At 39.4% G+C, this 17693-nt stretch overlaps 1 protein-coding gene across 6 annotated transcripts in view; it reads left to right on the top strand.

Annotated features, from left to right (window-relative positions):
* Positions 1 to 17693, top strand: part of FOXP1 (forkhead box P1) — a 500704-nt gene that overhangs the window by 262272 nt on the left and 220739 nt on the right. The gene's annotated exons all lie outside the window — the stretch shown is intronic.

Raw genomic sequence — 17693 nt, forward strand, 5'->3', positions numbered from 1 at the left:
GATGACAGTTCTTCTTTAAGGGTTGTCCCCAGAACAAGAACTGAGTGGAACTCCTTGAGGACTAATAGAGACTTTCCTGCCCTGTCAAGGGAAGACTGTCCTGTCTGATTCTGAAGTTATCTGCCTTTAAGATATTTTCTTTAACTAATTACTGTGTCTCTTGGACAGAAAAGAAAATGTTAGAGCCGGGCCATTCCCTATTTATAAATAAATAATTAATGTTTTAATTATTTCCCTTGTTCTATCATCTGTTCCTGTGTGTATAGTCCCCTATACTAACTCCTGTAAGATATTTGATCCTCTACAATTCCAGTTCCAAAATAAAAACTAAGAAAGGATAAGTCTACACATTACAGGTTTGTGTGGAATCAACCAATAGAGTCTTACATATCCGGTGACTACAGAGGCAAATTTTAGAAATTCCTAGCTCCGCCAATCCGCTGGGGCTATTACAAGGGATCTCATTGAATGGTATCAAGGAAATCTCCTTTTTATTCCTGTAGGTTTCTACTCTAGGTTCTCCTATTCAAGGCTTGCTACAGGCTTGACTTGGAGGAAGAATTGGAGAAAGTTTGTGATTTAATTCAGATTTTGGTTGGCTTACCCTTTACATATATGGCTGTTCTGCCAAAAAATTACCATAACCCTGAAAGTTTTGTGTAATTGTGGAAAAAGTAAAGCCACCAAAGTCCAAAATTTCTAAGCATTTCCATATCATCAACAAGAAGAAAAAGAAATACATTTTTTTTAATATTTCATTGTCTCAAAGCCTTTCGCTTTTCTACTTTCCTTGTTTGTGATGAAGTATTTGTTCGTGAACCCAGGGTCAAAAGTTAAGTTTTCCTTTTTATATATATCTTTTTTTCTATTTTTATTTCTGTATTGTGTATTGAGTTTGATGGTAAACCAATTTTTTTATCAGAAACATCTTTAATCTCTGGTACAAGACGGAGTAAGACCTGCTACAGAACAAGACGAGTTTACTTAATCTTGACAGCTTTTGCTGTAATCTTACTCTGCTTGTGACAAGTCAGACTTAAAGATTTATAACTGCTTAATCAAATGTCTAGAAGACGCAGAAAATGTTATCATCGGACTTCCTTTCACATGACTTAGTGAGGCCTGAATAGACCGTTAGATAAGTGGCAGCAGAATCTGCGCTCTGTAATAATTCCGAGTTGACTAACACTTTGAGAGAAAAGCTTTTACAATCCACTGGGTATAATTGACCTCTTTGATACTCTTTCTTGCTTTTTTAATGTTGAGTCTATAAATTGCTGGTAATTTATGTAATTGGAATAGAAAAATATACTGGAAAAAAAAAACAAACACTTTTCTTCTGTATCCTTTTGTAAACATTTTAACAAGTTAGATGGAATCATATTGTTTAAAGCTGATTTGTAACTGCTCGTCTTGTGATCCAGGCCTAATGGACGGCACAACCCAGTTCTGGATCTTCCTGTGGACTACACTGCTCCTAGCCTGTAATTGGACAGTAAAGAAGAAGCAGTTATTATACAACTAAATGCACATGTGCAGCTTAGTGTACAATTTCAGCGTATGCCATACGCTCGTTCCCCTGATCAATGCAGACAAAAATCAGACAGCTGGCAGTTCCCTTATGATCCATCACCACAGTATAGCCAACACAGACAACTTTGGGGTTGTTACTCAAGGCAAGCAGAGCCTCATAGAAACCTATGGGACTGTAATGCACAAACAAGTCTACTGGAATGCAAAACAAACAGGGGAACAGCTGGCCTTAGGATCTTGGTAACTATGGACTTGTGGAAGGCAAGGGTGGGTAACGTAAAGTTAGGGGAAAGGGCAAATTTGATAATTGCTTTTTATTTGAGAAAACCATGGTGCCTCATCTGTCAATGGTATTTCTATAAGTGTATCAGTTCAGTTTTCTAAACTTGTACATTGAGCTGTACACGCACAGCTCAGAATACATTCTTGGCACTGTTGTGCCAATGCATCATCAATTCCTGGACATTCTGGCCAAAGACTTCAGACCCAAAAGAAGAATAAGTAAAGATGGGAATGGCAGCAAAAGGTGAGTGCTAACATCCCTGCATTGGAGGGGATCACTCTGCCATGTTAGTGTGCCATAATATACTAATCTGCTGTGCATACTTGCACATTATGGCAGGCAGCACCTGGGACCCAAATCTTCTGGTGGTTTACTTCCACTTTAGGCATCTCAGATTATCCTAAATGCAAATCCAATTCCTATTAAACTACTCCAAGACAATAGAGGGCAGACCCGCTGTCCGTTAAAAAAAGGCAAAGCACAATAAAAACGTATTAAACAAGCTCAGTATGGATCCTACAGCCTATCCACCTTCTTTACCAAGATATCCTGAGACGCATTTCAGACAGTACATAGCATCTAAGAACATTTTAGATGGCTTGTTGGCTCATGTTTGCCATATAACCTATGGTTAGACCAGGACGTATTTCCTTTTGCTATTAAACCACCCATCTGTACCATAGCATTGCGGTAGAATTATTAATTCATTACTAACCATAGTCTGCCTTACACACCATCTCTGTACAAGTCAGAATATGCTGTCACTTTATGTAAATAGGAATCATCAACATGATGAATGAATTCTTTGTTATTTGGGGATTTCTGTATTTAACACGTTGCCTTTCTTTTACCTTTGTTTGCCCTTGTGGATCATAATTCATAATTATGCCCTAGTGTGATGCCAAACGTAAACAGTATTAGTATTTGTATGTTTTTCTATTCACATCCGTTGTCTTTTTAGGTCAGTGTTTCTCAACCTTTATTAAAGGGTTCCATCCAGTACTAATATTCCATCGTTTGGTAGATTTGGTTACTAGATGTTTATCTCTATGGGACTCAAATGGTGGGTTCTCTGGTCTGCCACCATGGTAATTATGGGGGGTTCCTACTCTTTCTGTATTTTGTATGCATTTTATCTTATGGGAATTTTCATAGGAGTTGCTGGGAAACCATTTAGGGTAACTGGAACACCCAAAACTCCTAAGTAGCCAGGAATTATGACAGGGTGATCTTAGACCATGAAAATCTACTTATACTTTAAATATAAGTTTTAAATGGGTTGATCCTTGGCTGCTTACAGATAATTTATATCTATTTATTTATTACCATTTTCATAAGTACTATAGTTGTGGTATATTGACTACATATGGTAGAAATACCCCCGGCGTTCGAATGCTGCTGCTTGAGAACCCGCTTGCAAAATTTAAACAAGTACCTGCTCTCATCCACAATGGCAGCTTGGCACTGTGCAAGGCAGTGACGGCCTTCAGTGTTCCTCTGATAGGGATTGGCTCAGTGAAAAAATTAGGATGGGTGGGAGGAGTCTTGAAATTTATGGCCACCTTTAGGCTTTTCCTTTGTATAAAAAGACTAGTCACTGTTGCTATCTCTCCTTGTGCAGAATGACTGGTCTTGTATACAACTTCTTCCTGTATTTTTTTGCAGGCTGCCTGTAGTAATTGGGCTTCTGAGTCCCCCCTACAACTCTATTCTCTGGACAAGCTATTTGCAGCATTGCGATTATTTAATTTGTACTATTCGTAATATTTGGGATTTGAAAGTATTTGGTGTACACAAAGTAATAAATGTGTTTTTTTGTGGCTGATAAGGAATATATTTTAAAAGCATTTGTGCCTAAAGTTTAGAACCTAAACCATTTTCTATGTTTTGAATAACAGAATCCATTCCTAAAATACTACACCATTATAGCGGCATGATCAATGGATAAAGCACTACGGCAAACTTTTATTCTGTTTAATATGCTTTCACAGATGTAGTATAGGCGATGCAGCAGAAAGAGAACATTGTTAACTTTCAACACATTTTGTAAGAAAGCAATTATTGTATCCATAAAAAAATATTACAATTCAGTTGTTTAATTTGCACCCTCTGAAAAATTAAAAGGTTTTGACAGAAAGTGTGACTTGCTCATACATCTCTAAGCTTCAACTTTCAACTTGAGAAGGCGGGGAGGGCTTTTCTTTGTGCTAGAAAGCAGAGATAGGAGAAGTTTGTAGGGTAATGCGTGACCCCCAACCAAAAGGCACAACCATTAATATTTAACAGCTTGGGCCTTAAGACAGCTGCAACAAATAAATGTAGCCCTTGAAGAGCGGGCTTGTGAACAGTATGGGTGGGCTTGGTGTGGCTTTTCGCTGCCCTGTGCCCTTTCAGGTCCTGTACATCAAACACCCCATCCAAAATGTCACAGGTGGAGGTGGTGAAATTTATTGGGTGTCCATGTTGCTCTTTTAATTAAGGGTTCTTAGCTCTCATTGTTCTGAGATCAAGTGTCTGGGCTATCTCCAAATTAAACTGTGTTCAGTGGGGGGGAATAATGGCTAACACTTGTACACATCTGATGCTGAACTCCAGGGAAACAGCCAAACACAAAGATGAAATTCATTTGGGGCCCTAATACACATAGTCAGATCCACGTAAGAGGGGATGGTATGAATTGCAAGATAGATCTAGATTGTATCTATAAATGACATGCTTTGTATACTTTAATGTGATATTTGCCAACAGGTCTGACTTTTCTGCCATTTACTTGCCCATTGAAACCTGCCAGCACTGACTCTAAATGTGTTTTGTCAAGGAGAAGCCTGGTTGGGCCTTGCATTGGTACCCTAATATAAATCTACAAAGGCAGAAATATGGCAGTGGTCATTATTTGCTTTTGATGGTGCCATTTCAAGACTGTTATCCTAATTCCCCTAAGGAGTTACTTATTATCATATAAGTCACTGTCCTAAAACAAGCATGCAATCATTGAAGTTTGAACTGCTTGTTCTGCACACGTGTAATGTGTAATCTGCCTTGTTCATCTCCTTACAATCCCCTGCACAGCAAAACCCAGACTAGCAGACATCTGGTGGGCAACCTTGTAAGCAAATCAGTCTTTGCCCTATAAAGCACGGACTATCTAACATTGAGACTATAGTAACCATTGCGTCAATTTCCTGCTGCTACTTTGTCATCCAATGGCAGGGCAATCTGGATCCAAAATCTTAGTTATAGTAGAGCCTGCAGAGAGGTCATAAGGAGTCAGCCATGCTGTATGGCAGAGGTGTCCAAATCCCAAGATGGTCCTTCTGTTTGTAGCCTTGGTAAATGGTTCGGTGGTGTTCTCAAAACACTGCGTCCATTGGTCTATGTGCAGCTTATGTTTAGAACTGACGTTTGTCATAAGAGTTAATACAGTTCCACCATTGCCCCACACTACCTATTTGCTGTTTGAGAATGAAAGTATTTGCAATTTGGATTACAAGATCCATCGAACAGAGAAACAAATTATTTGGAATGAAAGGCAGTTCACATGTATTTTAGCTATCTACCCAGCCACTTCCCCGAAGTTTAGCTTTAAAGGAAGGGGTTGCTGACTAACTTATGTGAATTCATGGCAACTAGGGAGTTAAGAGAAGAAAGTGAGGTGATTAATGGAGTGTACTTCAGTCTAACTTTGTCTAAACAGATCCTCCCCACGTGATCACATTAAGACTCCCTTCTCTGTCTGTTTGTTGCTAAACTTTATTGTAGTGTTAATCTTGGTAAGCTCTATGTATTTAGTTTATTAAACTCCTGAAGGCAACGATTAAAGCAAACCGTTGCGGTGAGCCACAGATCCTAGAGGAACGTTTACATTTTACTTTTCAATACAACAAAATTTCCAGGTTTTTAATACCTCGGCATCCTGGCCCATTGTTCCTACGAAGACACAGCCTGGTATGAAATTATACAATCTGTGAAGCTTTTTCCATTATCCTGGCGCCGTTACAGCAGTATCTTAGCATTTTAAAGGAAAATGAGCTCTTAGGCGCATGATTAATAGCCGCGAATGAGACAAGCACTGGGTCACAAAGTCACTCCATTACAAAATAAGGGCTGGCCTAATAAAAGCATCCATCTATTTGGCCAATAAAGCATCTGAACGATCTGCTTCTACTTTTTAACTCGCTGCTCTATAGACAAATTGTGATGTTATGTTCTAGCAAACAACCGAGGATTATGGTGACCTAGCCAACTGTCTTTCTGCCTTAGCTTCAACTGAATTGGCCAATCGTTTGCAGGTTTTGAAATGATTGATCCTTTTAACGGCTTGGATGTGGACGTCTGGTGGCCTTGAGGTGTGACCTATGATTCAAGGACTTTTTGTTTTGTTAATGTGTTGTATTTCTTCAGTGGCATCAATTTTTTTTCCAGAGCAGACACAATGTGATACTAAAATTCTACCATTTAATCTTTGACCCAAACTATTATCTTGGTAATAAGCCACAAGTGGTCAGCCTGCAGTGTAGCTTGTGCTCTCTTTGCCATAGCTAGGGGTAACTAGACGTGCTCAGCCTTGCATTTTTATTGTGGATGGAAAAATTCTAAATATGTAATGAAGATTTACATTCGGCATATTGTAAAGCTGTACTGGCAAATGCCTTTCTTCTCTGTCTTTTGCATGGCCAGACACACAAATCAGATTCCAAGATTTGGCTTAGTAAAAATAAAGTGGAACTAAACATAAAGGATAAAAACCTGTGAGCAAGCAGGTTCTTTATTGCAGAAGGGACAGGCTATATCTCTTATTCCATATAAACAAGCCCTATTTGGCCTCTGTAGCTGCAGAGATTTTTAGTTTTGTCTCCTGGCAGCTCCTCTCTGTCAGCACCTTTCAGCAACTCCGCTCCCCTTGGTCCCTCCAACAGTAACTTAGAATTCCGCTTCCTCCTCCCTGCAGTGAAGCAGTATTCTAACCCCTAATGTAAATGCAGTCCAAGTGCTCGGGAAGGGTAGGGTAGATCTGAGCTTTTGAGTCGCTACTGTAAAGGGGGATAGGGTTAGCTGAGCTGCTGCAAGAATGACTTGAACAGCTTAAATTCTTTTTCAGGGTTTGTTTCAAAGCTCATTGACAGCTTGTTAAAAATGTGTAAATCCTTCATTGTCCATAGGCAGGTCACAGGTTCAAATTAAGGTCAAACTTTGATAAAGTCTATACATGTTCAATATGGTTAGCTCTCTTACTTTGCTGGAGGGTAGAAGCAACCTGCACCTTTTAAATAAAGGTATATATAACAGCTCACATATCTATGTCCTGACAGGCTTCCTTTATGTCAATAGATTCCAGAGGTAGCTATACTTTTTTCTTACAAGATTGGAAAGCCAAAAAGCTCCAAATAAAGTGTAATGGTATCCACAACTGGAGATCCATCATTGAAAACCATGCATTTCCTTGCAAAGTTTGGGAGATTATTTTCCTCTCAGGAGGGAGTTCTCTCATAGACAGATTAATGAGAAGCTCATTTTTTTCTGAGATACCACTTTGCCTTTATACAGCTCCCTCACTTGTTGGGAGAGTCTGTGAAGCCATCAGCATTGAGTTTAAGAATACTCCTGTATAGTACAGCCGATAGAATTATGTTTAGTGAAGAAGCAGAAGCCTGAAAAAGCCTCCACAGGAAAGAATAGAATAATGTAACACCCCCTTTACTCTCTCACTCCGGACTCACAGAAGAGGAAAAGCTCTGCAGCTAGGCTTGTTGGAAAACTTCAGTCGATTTCACTCCCAGCCACAGTTCCTGACATTAAAATTAAATAAATATAAAGAAGAAAAACAAACACAGTCCATGAATGAAAAAAGCTGTGGAGCCTAGATTTTAACCAGTGAATGCATCCATGAGTTGCTGAGATAAAGGGAGTTTCCGATAGTTTGTTGAAACTTCGGCACCTAGGTGCCATGATATATGTAGTTGTTGGTAGGCAATGTGCCATTCACCATTTTAATAAAGGAACCTTTATGTGTAAAACAAATATCATACTTGAAAAAGACAAAATTCTGTCTGTGCACCCAAAAGCCAATTCGAAAAATGAATAATGGTCACTCCAATGTCTGCTTGAAACCTCACTTCTGGGAGTGTCAGATTCTTGGTTCTTTCTACTGACCTCCATGTAACTGCTGTATTCTGTATTAAGTGGAGATTACCATGATGAACCAGTGAAAGGTGCAGGGGAACCACAGAGATCAACACTTTCAGAAGTGCAAGTCTTAAAGCAGTTTTAGGGGACCATTAAAGCTGATCTCCAGGATAATCAATTTTTGTTCCTGCCCTTGACAACTACAACATTTTGGATTTACCTCCACTTTCTGTCTTGTTGACAATGGTTAGCACTTACCTCCCAACAGTTCTAGATTTTTTAGTGAGACTGTTCTGCAACTTGAACCTGAAGATCAAATCTGTGGGCCTGATTTATTAAAGCTCTCCAAGGCTGGAGAGGATGCACTTTCATTAGTGAAGCTGGGTGATGCAGCAAACCTGGAATGGATCAGGTCCAGGATTCAAAACATTTGCTAGCCAATAGCAAATTACTTTGAAGAAATCCATTCCAGGTTTGGTGGATCACCCAGCTTCATTGATGAAAGTGTACCCTCTCCAGCCTTGAAAAGCTTTAATAAATCAGGCCATATGTCTTACTTCCAGGTACTGAAATGCTTTTTCTAGCAACAAGTGCATGTAAAAGGCATGTAAAAATTTCCCCCACATGCACCTAGCAGTATGTGAATCTGAAAGGATCTGATGGTCACTGTTAGGTGTTTTTGAACTTTTTTAAGCAGGCCCCCCCAGAATACCCTGGGTATAAGGCAGCTCCACATTGCAGTTGGGCTAGCAAAATAAAATAATACGAGGGTACGAATACTAAGAAATGGTTTTCAGTACACTGTGGTGAATCTAAATGAGGTCACCAAGTATCCACATAAATCGTCGTTTTTTGCTTGTGTCACCTGATATGTATGAAATTATTAAATTACCTTTTCAACATACTTTGATCCTTTGCATGACTATGTACACATTTCCTGGATGGATTTTGTGTATTTATTTTATATAATGGAGATTTGCAGCTCTCAGTCAACTATGTGTTTGTTTTCCAGGGACATTTCTTGGTGAGAATTAGACACGCATGTTTCTCAGATGACACACACTTGTTTTTCAAGATCTTTGGTTTTAGAACCTCTGTCCTGGAACTGTTGTTGGACCAAAAAGGTTTCTGGTAACATAGGTTAACCATTTTTTGTGAGCTACATTTTTACACATAAGCCTTTAAATACAGTTGGTAATAGTCATAATATGGGGCTGACTTCACATTTTGACTTGGTTTCATGTTCTGGGATCTCAAGTATGTCTCGTGTTCTGAAATAATATAACAGTTTTCTGTTTGAATATTTTAGCAAAATTGCATTTCAATCTAAACAAAATTGCAATCAAAACAACATTTTGATTAACTATTTAACAAAAGGTTTTGCAAAACTGAAGAAAGTGGGCCACTGACTATTGGTAAAGTGCAATTGAAGGCACATCAAGGGACTTTCGATGAAACTATATGACTCCCAAATAGCAATTTATAGGACTACCAGTCATGTGACCGACAATAGTTAATTAAGGATTGTATTATCCTTCCCACTGTTAGTTGATGAGATATCACATGACCTCTTACACGCAGCGTGAGCATTATCCTTTCTCAAATGTACATTTTTAAGCACGTTGATGTGTATTGTATTAAGGCAGCACATTCCACTTCAATGGCCCTCAGTGCATCTAGAAATGCATCTGTGCTATTTTCTTTAAAGGAACTGCAACACAGCAAAGATCTATACAGTGTGGTATGCCATGAAGTATGTGCATCAAGACTCCTATATATGTACATTAGCAGTGTTCTCCCCAGCTCTTTTTAGCCAGGCACCCCACCTGGCACCTTTCATAAACCACCCAGCTGTTTTTGGATGGTTAATAAAGAGTTAGGTCACTATACAGGGGCTGCCACCTGCCTACAATTTCTTCCCACCCAGGTAAAAAAAAGTTTCTCTGTTGAACACTGATTAGGATGCCATCATTTTGCCCATTGCCTTAGCTTGCAATAACACAGATTTTTTTATTGCAACACACATATATGCCTTAAATTTGTTATATTTTTACTGTTGTGGTTATTATAGCTTTTTGGCATTTATATTGCCTCTTTATTCCATTTCACTTCTTAATTGATATTTTTTGCTGAAAGCATTTACCAATTTGGAACCAATGTCCACTCATTATGACCACAACTGTCATTGACAAGTTATAGCATGTTACATACCTATGTGTATCCTTATCGGTTAACTAGTCAACATTCTTCTGGTTGGCTGGATAATAAGAATGGATGGCAGCAGGTGATGTTTGATGACAGTTCAGTCTTTCGGGTGCAAAGTAAGCAACCCCAAATTACATGCTGAGTCTAGCAGTTCCACAATTGCCAGGGCTTTCCTGACCTGCTATACTTGTCCTGTAACAACACAAGTTCCCTATTTCACCTATCATCATCTAAATATAGCTCTACAAACTACACACACATTTTACAATGCAGGTTGTCATAAATAATTCCCAAACTCTGAAGATTGTTGGACAGTTTATCTTGACGTGGTTTATCTGAATGTTCAGGCATGGTTGTAGTTGACATGGATTTCCCTAGGATTAAAGTATATGTAAATCCTAACAATGAATGCCCTGTATTTGCTTCCTGTTAGGCTGGTAAATGTACAATTTTCTATCCCCACATCTACAACTTTTAAGCTGCCATATATTACATTCTTGTTCTTTGGTTCAGACACACTTTAAAAGTCTATTTGGTTCTGTTGGATAGAGGGAAACAACTTACTTTAATATTTTCGGTGGGGTCAAGTGCATCATAGAATCCTGTGGCTTTCAGGTGGTTCAGAGTACCCCGTGGCTTATCACCCCCCATTGTGAGATTTTTACACAGCAGTTTTATCCCAATATACCTCAGTTTTATCCCAATATATCAATATATTCCCTTTTGTGCCATACTGAAGATGTTGCCATCTTGCAGCTGGACTCCCTGGTATTTCCTTTTACATTGGTGCCCCATCTAGGCCCATGGCATATTGGCAACTCTGCTCTGATGGTGGCAACTTATCAGCATTAAAATTGTTGGAGAGGGAAAAAACTCTTACACTTACTCATATTTATAATGCACTGCAAGGCATGGTAATGAACTACTATATGTTGTAGTGCACAGACAATAACACATTTTGTATCCTATTTTGGTGAACTGGCTGTCCTAGAACAAAGCAGCTTAATGCAGATTCTGACAGCGTTGTGTTGTATTGCACATGTGGCAGCTTTGGCAAAGGTGGTAACAGTTTTCCCGTAGACCTGTGCTGAGCTTGTCTACAGGTAGGCTGAAGTAAAGTGGCAGTGCATGTCTCCGGTAGGTTTACCATTTGTGCAGAATGTGCCGCTGGCCCTTTGGAATATAGGTTGCATGAGATATGGCACAGGTAGGTGCTGGAATCCTCTCTCTTTTCTTTGCTTTCACCTGGGCAATACTTTTTGGGTAGGTGGAAATACGAGCATGTTGAGCACTGGTTTCTAATATCCAATTGGCATCAGGCAGCAAGTACCTCAATTCTTGCCTGAGCAGAAAAGAGAAAAGTGCAATGTTTCTACCATTTCCTAATGTAGTGTTGTTTGTAGTGTAAGCGAGGTGTTCATTGTCCAAACCCAGCTGCAAAACATGGACTCTGAAGATATTCTGAATTGCATCCTACCAGCCTGGCTGGTAAAAATTGGCCTGGATGCCAATGTAATCCATAGACCACCAGGCTGGTATTTTTATCCAGAAAACGTGGCAACCCTAATACTAACACACCTTATAGATGGACCTGCATTGCTGCATGTATTGTGTGTTGCAATGATAAACAAAAGGCGTTGAAAAGGCCTCCCTTTTCCCAATGCATGGCAGCACAATGCACAGGTCTGAGATAGTCCATGCCATTGCAGAGTCTTCATCTACATCTGTCCTTCTATCTATCCTCAATGAGAATGTATGGCTCTTGGCAAAAAATTATTGAGGACCCAATGAGGGCCCAAAAATTGGTCATGCATCCTTTAATGACCTAGGTGATGCTGGACAAATGATGTGGCTCTATCTGACTTTCTGCAGCTTCTAATGCACATTCTGAGAAGATCAATGTATGCAGGGAAACAAAGTAGGCAATTTCAGTCCATGAGAGGAGTCTGTACCATCGCGTAAAAGAAGGGAAGGATGGAGGCTGGTTTTATTATAGCAACATCAAGAGGAGAGTTTACATTGACTGAAATATTACTTCCTCTTTAACATCTTTCCATTAGGTCTGCCTTGCAGCCATCTTTGTAAATAGCTGTAATATCTGGAGAAATCTCAGCACTCTGAAACAACCTCATTTATGCAAGTGTCTGACTGAAGAACTGTCTTTGTTGCTTGGAGCAACCAAACCTATGTTTAGTTTAATGCAATTAATGCAATAACCTGCAGGTGAAATGAAATCCCATCGGTTGCTAAGGGTGATGATGAGCACAGTTTGGAAACAGCTATAGACTCTTCTGAGTGAATGCGCAGCAGAAGCTTTCACATGAACAATACAATTTCTGTTTGTTTACATGCAAGAAAAGGGCGAGGTTTTTATGGGGAACTTTTTGACAAGAGGCAACGTGTTTTATTTATGTGTGTTTACTGTTCGTAGTTTTGTATTGCAAACAAAGCAGAAATGTATGATCTGAAAACAAATATGAACCAGAAAAGCTGTTGGATTATCTCGCAGCTCGGCAGAAAACTGAGTTTAAAGGGATCCTGTACCTCAGATACAAACCTGCTCTGCCTACAAGTTTTTTTAAGAACTTTCTTTGACTTGGAAAACATTTTGAAAAGTTTCGATAATAGAATATATTAAAGATAAAATTCTGGTACAGGGTGGGGAATATTTTTCATTATGCAGCTGATTACAGACAGCAACCCCAATAAAAGTTATTCTAGTTTTGGATTACATAGGGAAAGTTCTTGCTTTGCTGCCTGTTTCCCATCCTGTTGATTTTCTGTCACTTCTGGTGTTAGAGACACAAAAGGAAGTGTCAATAAATCTCTCTAAAGTCAATACACAGGTGTTACACAAACAAATGTCCTCATTGAATGATTTCCTGCTTTAATTCTCTTCCAGTGAGAAACTTAAAATGTTCTCTTGCAGCAGAAGAAAACATCAATTTAGCTGATTTAAAGCCATGGTCACGTGACACTCCAGCCCTGAGTCTTCTCTTTTTTTTGTGTAGAGAATTCGGGGTCTTTCTTTAGGTGTCCACGTCATTTTTTGTGTGACATGGACACTTCTTGTTGGCAGTGGGTCCTCTCAGGATCCAGGGGAGGACGCTGCAGCAAACATCGGGGGAGTAAGGGATCAGCTGGCACGGTGCATCTGCAGCAATAGATTAATGGTCTACTGCACCCCAAGACCCCTGGCAAAAGTGGAACTAAACCCGCAAAACTCACCTGTCCCCATTTCATTGCAGGGTGCCACCATCTTCATCCTTCCTTTCTTCCTGAAAAGGATCTTCTGCCATCCTGATTGGTCAGACCAAGAATAAATGAATTGCACAGGAGTTTATTCATTTCTGGCACATGCAAGGGAAGCCAGGATCGAAATGTACGCTAAGCATATGCACAGCTCAGCAAAGAATGATGGCTGGGCAGCGATTAGGCAGGTAAGAACAGTTATTGCAGAAGGGACGTCGCCTGTCTCTCTCTGCAATAAAAATCTTCCTGATTGCCATTTGTTCAAAGTGGGTTCCAGTTTAACAGAGCATCTAGATGAATGTAACTTGCTATGTAAGGTTACAAAACCTTGTTGGTTTGAAAAGATCCTGTCAATTTCAGGGCAAAGTGATAGTCATCCCTGACTCGCTAATATCCTTCAATGTGTAAAGAGAAACAGATGGCTCTCTCACACATTTTTACTCCTCTCCCCTCCTATCAGCATTGTCTTGGTGGGACATGACCACTGCAGTATCACTTGCCTCCTTATATTGCATCTTCTCCCAGTCTGATCTCTGCTGTAAGGGGATGGCAAGAAGCCAAAAAGGGCAACATTGATGTATTGACGCTTTTAAAAAATTTAAAAAGAATCACATTTTAAGCACATTTAAAAAGAAAATGCATTAACTAATGTATTGGTGACTACAGATCTGTATGTGTGTCTCTTTCATCTGCCTGGAGTTCAGCCTGGGGTTTATGCAGGCCGCCTGCATTAGAATACTAGATTAGTAAACTGTAGCATTCCTCCTACCAAACATATAAGATAGTAAAAGTGTCAATGATGAGCTGGAATATTTGTCAGTGTTGCACGATGAACACCTGTCCACCCCAGGAACAAACATTCCATTTGAAGTCTTTTTCAGTATTCCTTCAGGCAAAGCATCACGGAAAATATTTGTGTTTTGCCCCTTCGATATGAATGCATGTTTGCTGTTGATGGTAAACCTGTTCTAAATATATCAGGCTATGGATTCCAGCAGTGATGGCAGCCAACCAAGGAGTCAGGGTGTGGTTGCAGGCAGGAAACATAGGCAATGTCCTTATTAAAAAAATATTATTACTGTTATTGTTATAATTTAGGATATTCTGGATGGGAAGTGTTGAGCTCTACCCTGTACATAATTAACTCTATGCTGGGAAAAGTCCAGATCAGTACTGAAGGTGCTGGCTGGCTGATGGGCCTCTAACTTTTTAGTACCTTCTGAGTCATTATTCTGAAACAAGTATGCAGCAGGTGAAGTCAGAGCTCCTGGGGTGCTTTCTCTGGGTGAAGAACTTTGAAATATTTGAATCTGTTGGTTAACCAAACCAGCCAAGTAACTAGCATTTCCAGCAGAAGGTTATCAGTGGTAGCTATATTTATTTATTTTATAACTGAATATACCAGGGAAATGGAGTCCCTGAAGGGTCCACCTAAAGCTGGTTCTACAGTTCTAAAACTGGTTTAAAGGGCACCATTAACACAATGGGGTTTTCTCTGCCTGCTCACATATTATTATTATAAATAATATTATTATTATTATAATTACTTAACAAAATTTAAATAGCGCCAACATAATATGCAGCAATGTACATTAAATAGGGGTTGCAAATATCAGACGAATACAGACAGTGACACAGGAGGGGAGAACCCTGGCCCCAAGAGCTTACAATCTAGTAGGTGAGGGAAATAACACACAATAGGATGGGAGATTTGTAGTGGTGGGAAGAAGTGATGGTTTCAAAAGACAGAAGAAGATGGGTAGGCAAGTTTGAAAAAATGAGTTTTGAGTGTTCTTTTAAATGAAAGGAAAATAGGAGCAAACCGAATAGGATGAGGAAGACCATTCCAGAGAGTTGGGGCAGCCCTAGAAAAGTCTTGAAGCCATGCATGTGATGAGGTTATTAGTGAGGAAGTCATTAGTAGGTCATTGAAGGAGCAGAGAGAGTGGCTGGGGGAATATATATATATATATATATATATTTATTTATTTGTATTTTTTTTTTACATATTTGCGCCCTGTGCTAGTTCTCTACACCTCTGGAACCCTGATATGGAGGATGGTGGTTTAAGTGGTTTAAGAGCACAAAATAATGAGAATACCTTTCCTGGGGTGGCAATGACACTGTAATTTGTTTTTTAATCCATGTACCTCTTGCAATTCTCCTAATTTGCTGACCATCATAGAAGGGCAGTTGCTCCATCATACTACTCCATGACTCCACTGGCTGGCATCCTAATTACCAGGAAACCAATCTGACTTACTTAAAAAATCACAAGGACTCCCAATAGTTGAATACAATTGCTCAGTACCTATTACTTGTTCCTGCAACTCTTCTTGGAACCCCACTTTATGTTTATTCTAAAAGCAGTCACTGCAGAGTTGGGGGGCATTTTAGATATAAATAATTACTTCCATAGCTAAATAATTATTCAAAATACAAGAAAAAAATATGCCTTTATTTCAAACTTTGAGCAAGTTGTTTATGAAGAGTTAACAGGATTTGCGAGAGGTTTAATAGGACACTGAGTAATTCCAAGCTGGTAACTGCACATTAGTGTTTATAAGCAAACATGGCATTGTGTAAACAAGACATTCTCCTCTGTAAACCAGTTTGATTTCATGGTGGTCAGCAGCTGATGCATGTAATTTACAACCTTTTTTTTTTTTTCTCCCCCTGCCTCTCTGAATGTCACAAGAATGACTATTTGTTTGTCTTAAGTTCTTCTCACTGTGTTTATTTAGTGATACATTTGCCTCCCCGACCTTGCTTTTCCCTAGAGTGGCCCCTTTCTCCTCCCTGCTTTTGTTTATTCTAGTCCTGCCCTGAGTGTCACCTACCAGTCTACTCATTATTCCACCTGGTTAATGTTAAATTGATCTTGCAAGATGGTATGTTTGTTCATAAACACCAATCCTGGACCTCTTGTTTACTGTACCCATGGCAGCAATCACTTATTAAACAAATATTGCTTTGTTGCGGGTGTGAGCCGCACTTTATCCAGAAAGGTCTGGAAGAAACTTTTTTTCTTTTAAAGGCATGGATTTTCATTAACTTTTTTTCTTCTTTCCTGATAAAGAAAAGGGTTGGGGAGGGGGTTGTCCTTGGAATGTGGTTGAAATACATTTCTTGAGTTTATTTTTCTTATCTCCAAACTTGAATGGAGGGGATGGAAAGATATTCCAGAGACTGTGTTTTATGTTTAAAAGTTTTTTTTTTCCTTTTTTCCCCTCCTTACCTCTTCTTTGATCTTCCATTATGTACAGGGATTTTAATGTTGCTTATATAAAGTTTAAAGTCAGACACGAGGTGCCAATGACAGTCTCACAAAATTGGACATGTTTGGCCAGATAGGGAGGTAGCCTGTTGTCTGGTGTCCAACACAACCAGGCTAAAGGGCACAGCCACAGCTTCATATTCTACTAATCCACCATGGACTAGCTCACATTTCAGAAACTATAGCCCTGAGTAAGCAATTTAACCCTGAAACGTGTTGGATATTTTCCGTTCACTTTTTATTTTTATTGTTTTTAGAGCACTCCACATGCATTGTTCACAAAAATGAAAAAGAAGGGGTCTAGACAGGTTTCAAAAATTCCTGGCCTCTGCAAGTCAATTTCAAGATATTTACCATTTAAAGTGGAACTTTGAATTAAAACAGGACATTCTTGCTGAAACGTAGAGGTGATGTCCCTTCTGCATTGATAATTTTTACCCGTCTGATCACTCCAGTGAATTGTCAAAATGTCCAGCTCAGTGTTGGATGCCAGGATAACCGGCAATCCCCGCTTCCTCAGCACTTGCGTGGACTGAATGAACTCCCACGTGCCTGCGTGGGAGTTACATCATCCCGGCCTGTGATCATACAAACCAATAAATAATTTTCTTATATTTTAAAGTGTATTTTACTCAGCACTGTACATTAAATAGGGGTTGCAAATAGCAGAGCAAATATAGGCAATGACACAGGAGGAGAAGAGAAACCCTGCTCAAAAGAGAAGCAGCACACAATAGGGGGAGGGTATGGAATAGTGAATAGGTAATGAAAAGTTGGGGTTTTAATAGGCGGAAAGTTGAAGCAAACTGACTAGGATGAGGAAGACTATTCCAGAGAGTGGGGGCAGCTCTATAGAAGTCTTGTCACTATGAAGAGGTTATGCGTAAATAGGTCATTAGTAGGTCTTTGGAGGAGCTAAGAGAGTGTCTAGGGGGTATTTTTGCATAGGCAGAAAACTAGGTGGGCCAAGAGCTATGGAGAGATTTAAAAGCAAAGCACATGAGCTTGAATTTGATAACC

The sequence above is a fragment of the Pyxicephalus adspersus genome, chromosome 8, assembly GCF_032062135.1.
Source record: "Pyxicephalus adspersus chromosome 8, UCB_Pads_2.0, whole genome shotgun sequence".
NCBI lineage: Eukaryota > Metazoa > Chordata > Amphibia > Anura > Pyxicephalidae > Pyxicephalus > Pyxicephalus adspersus.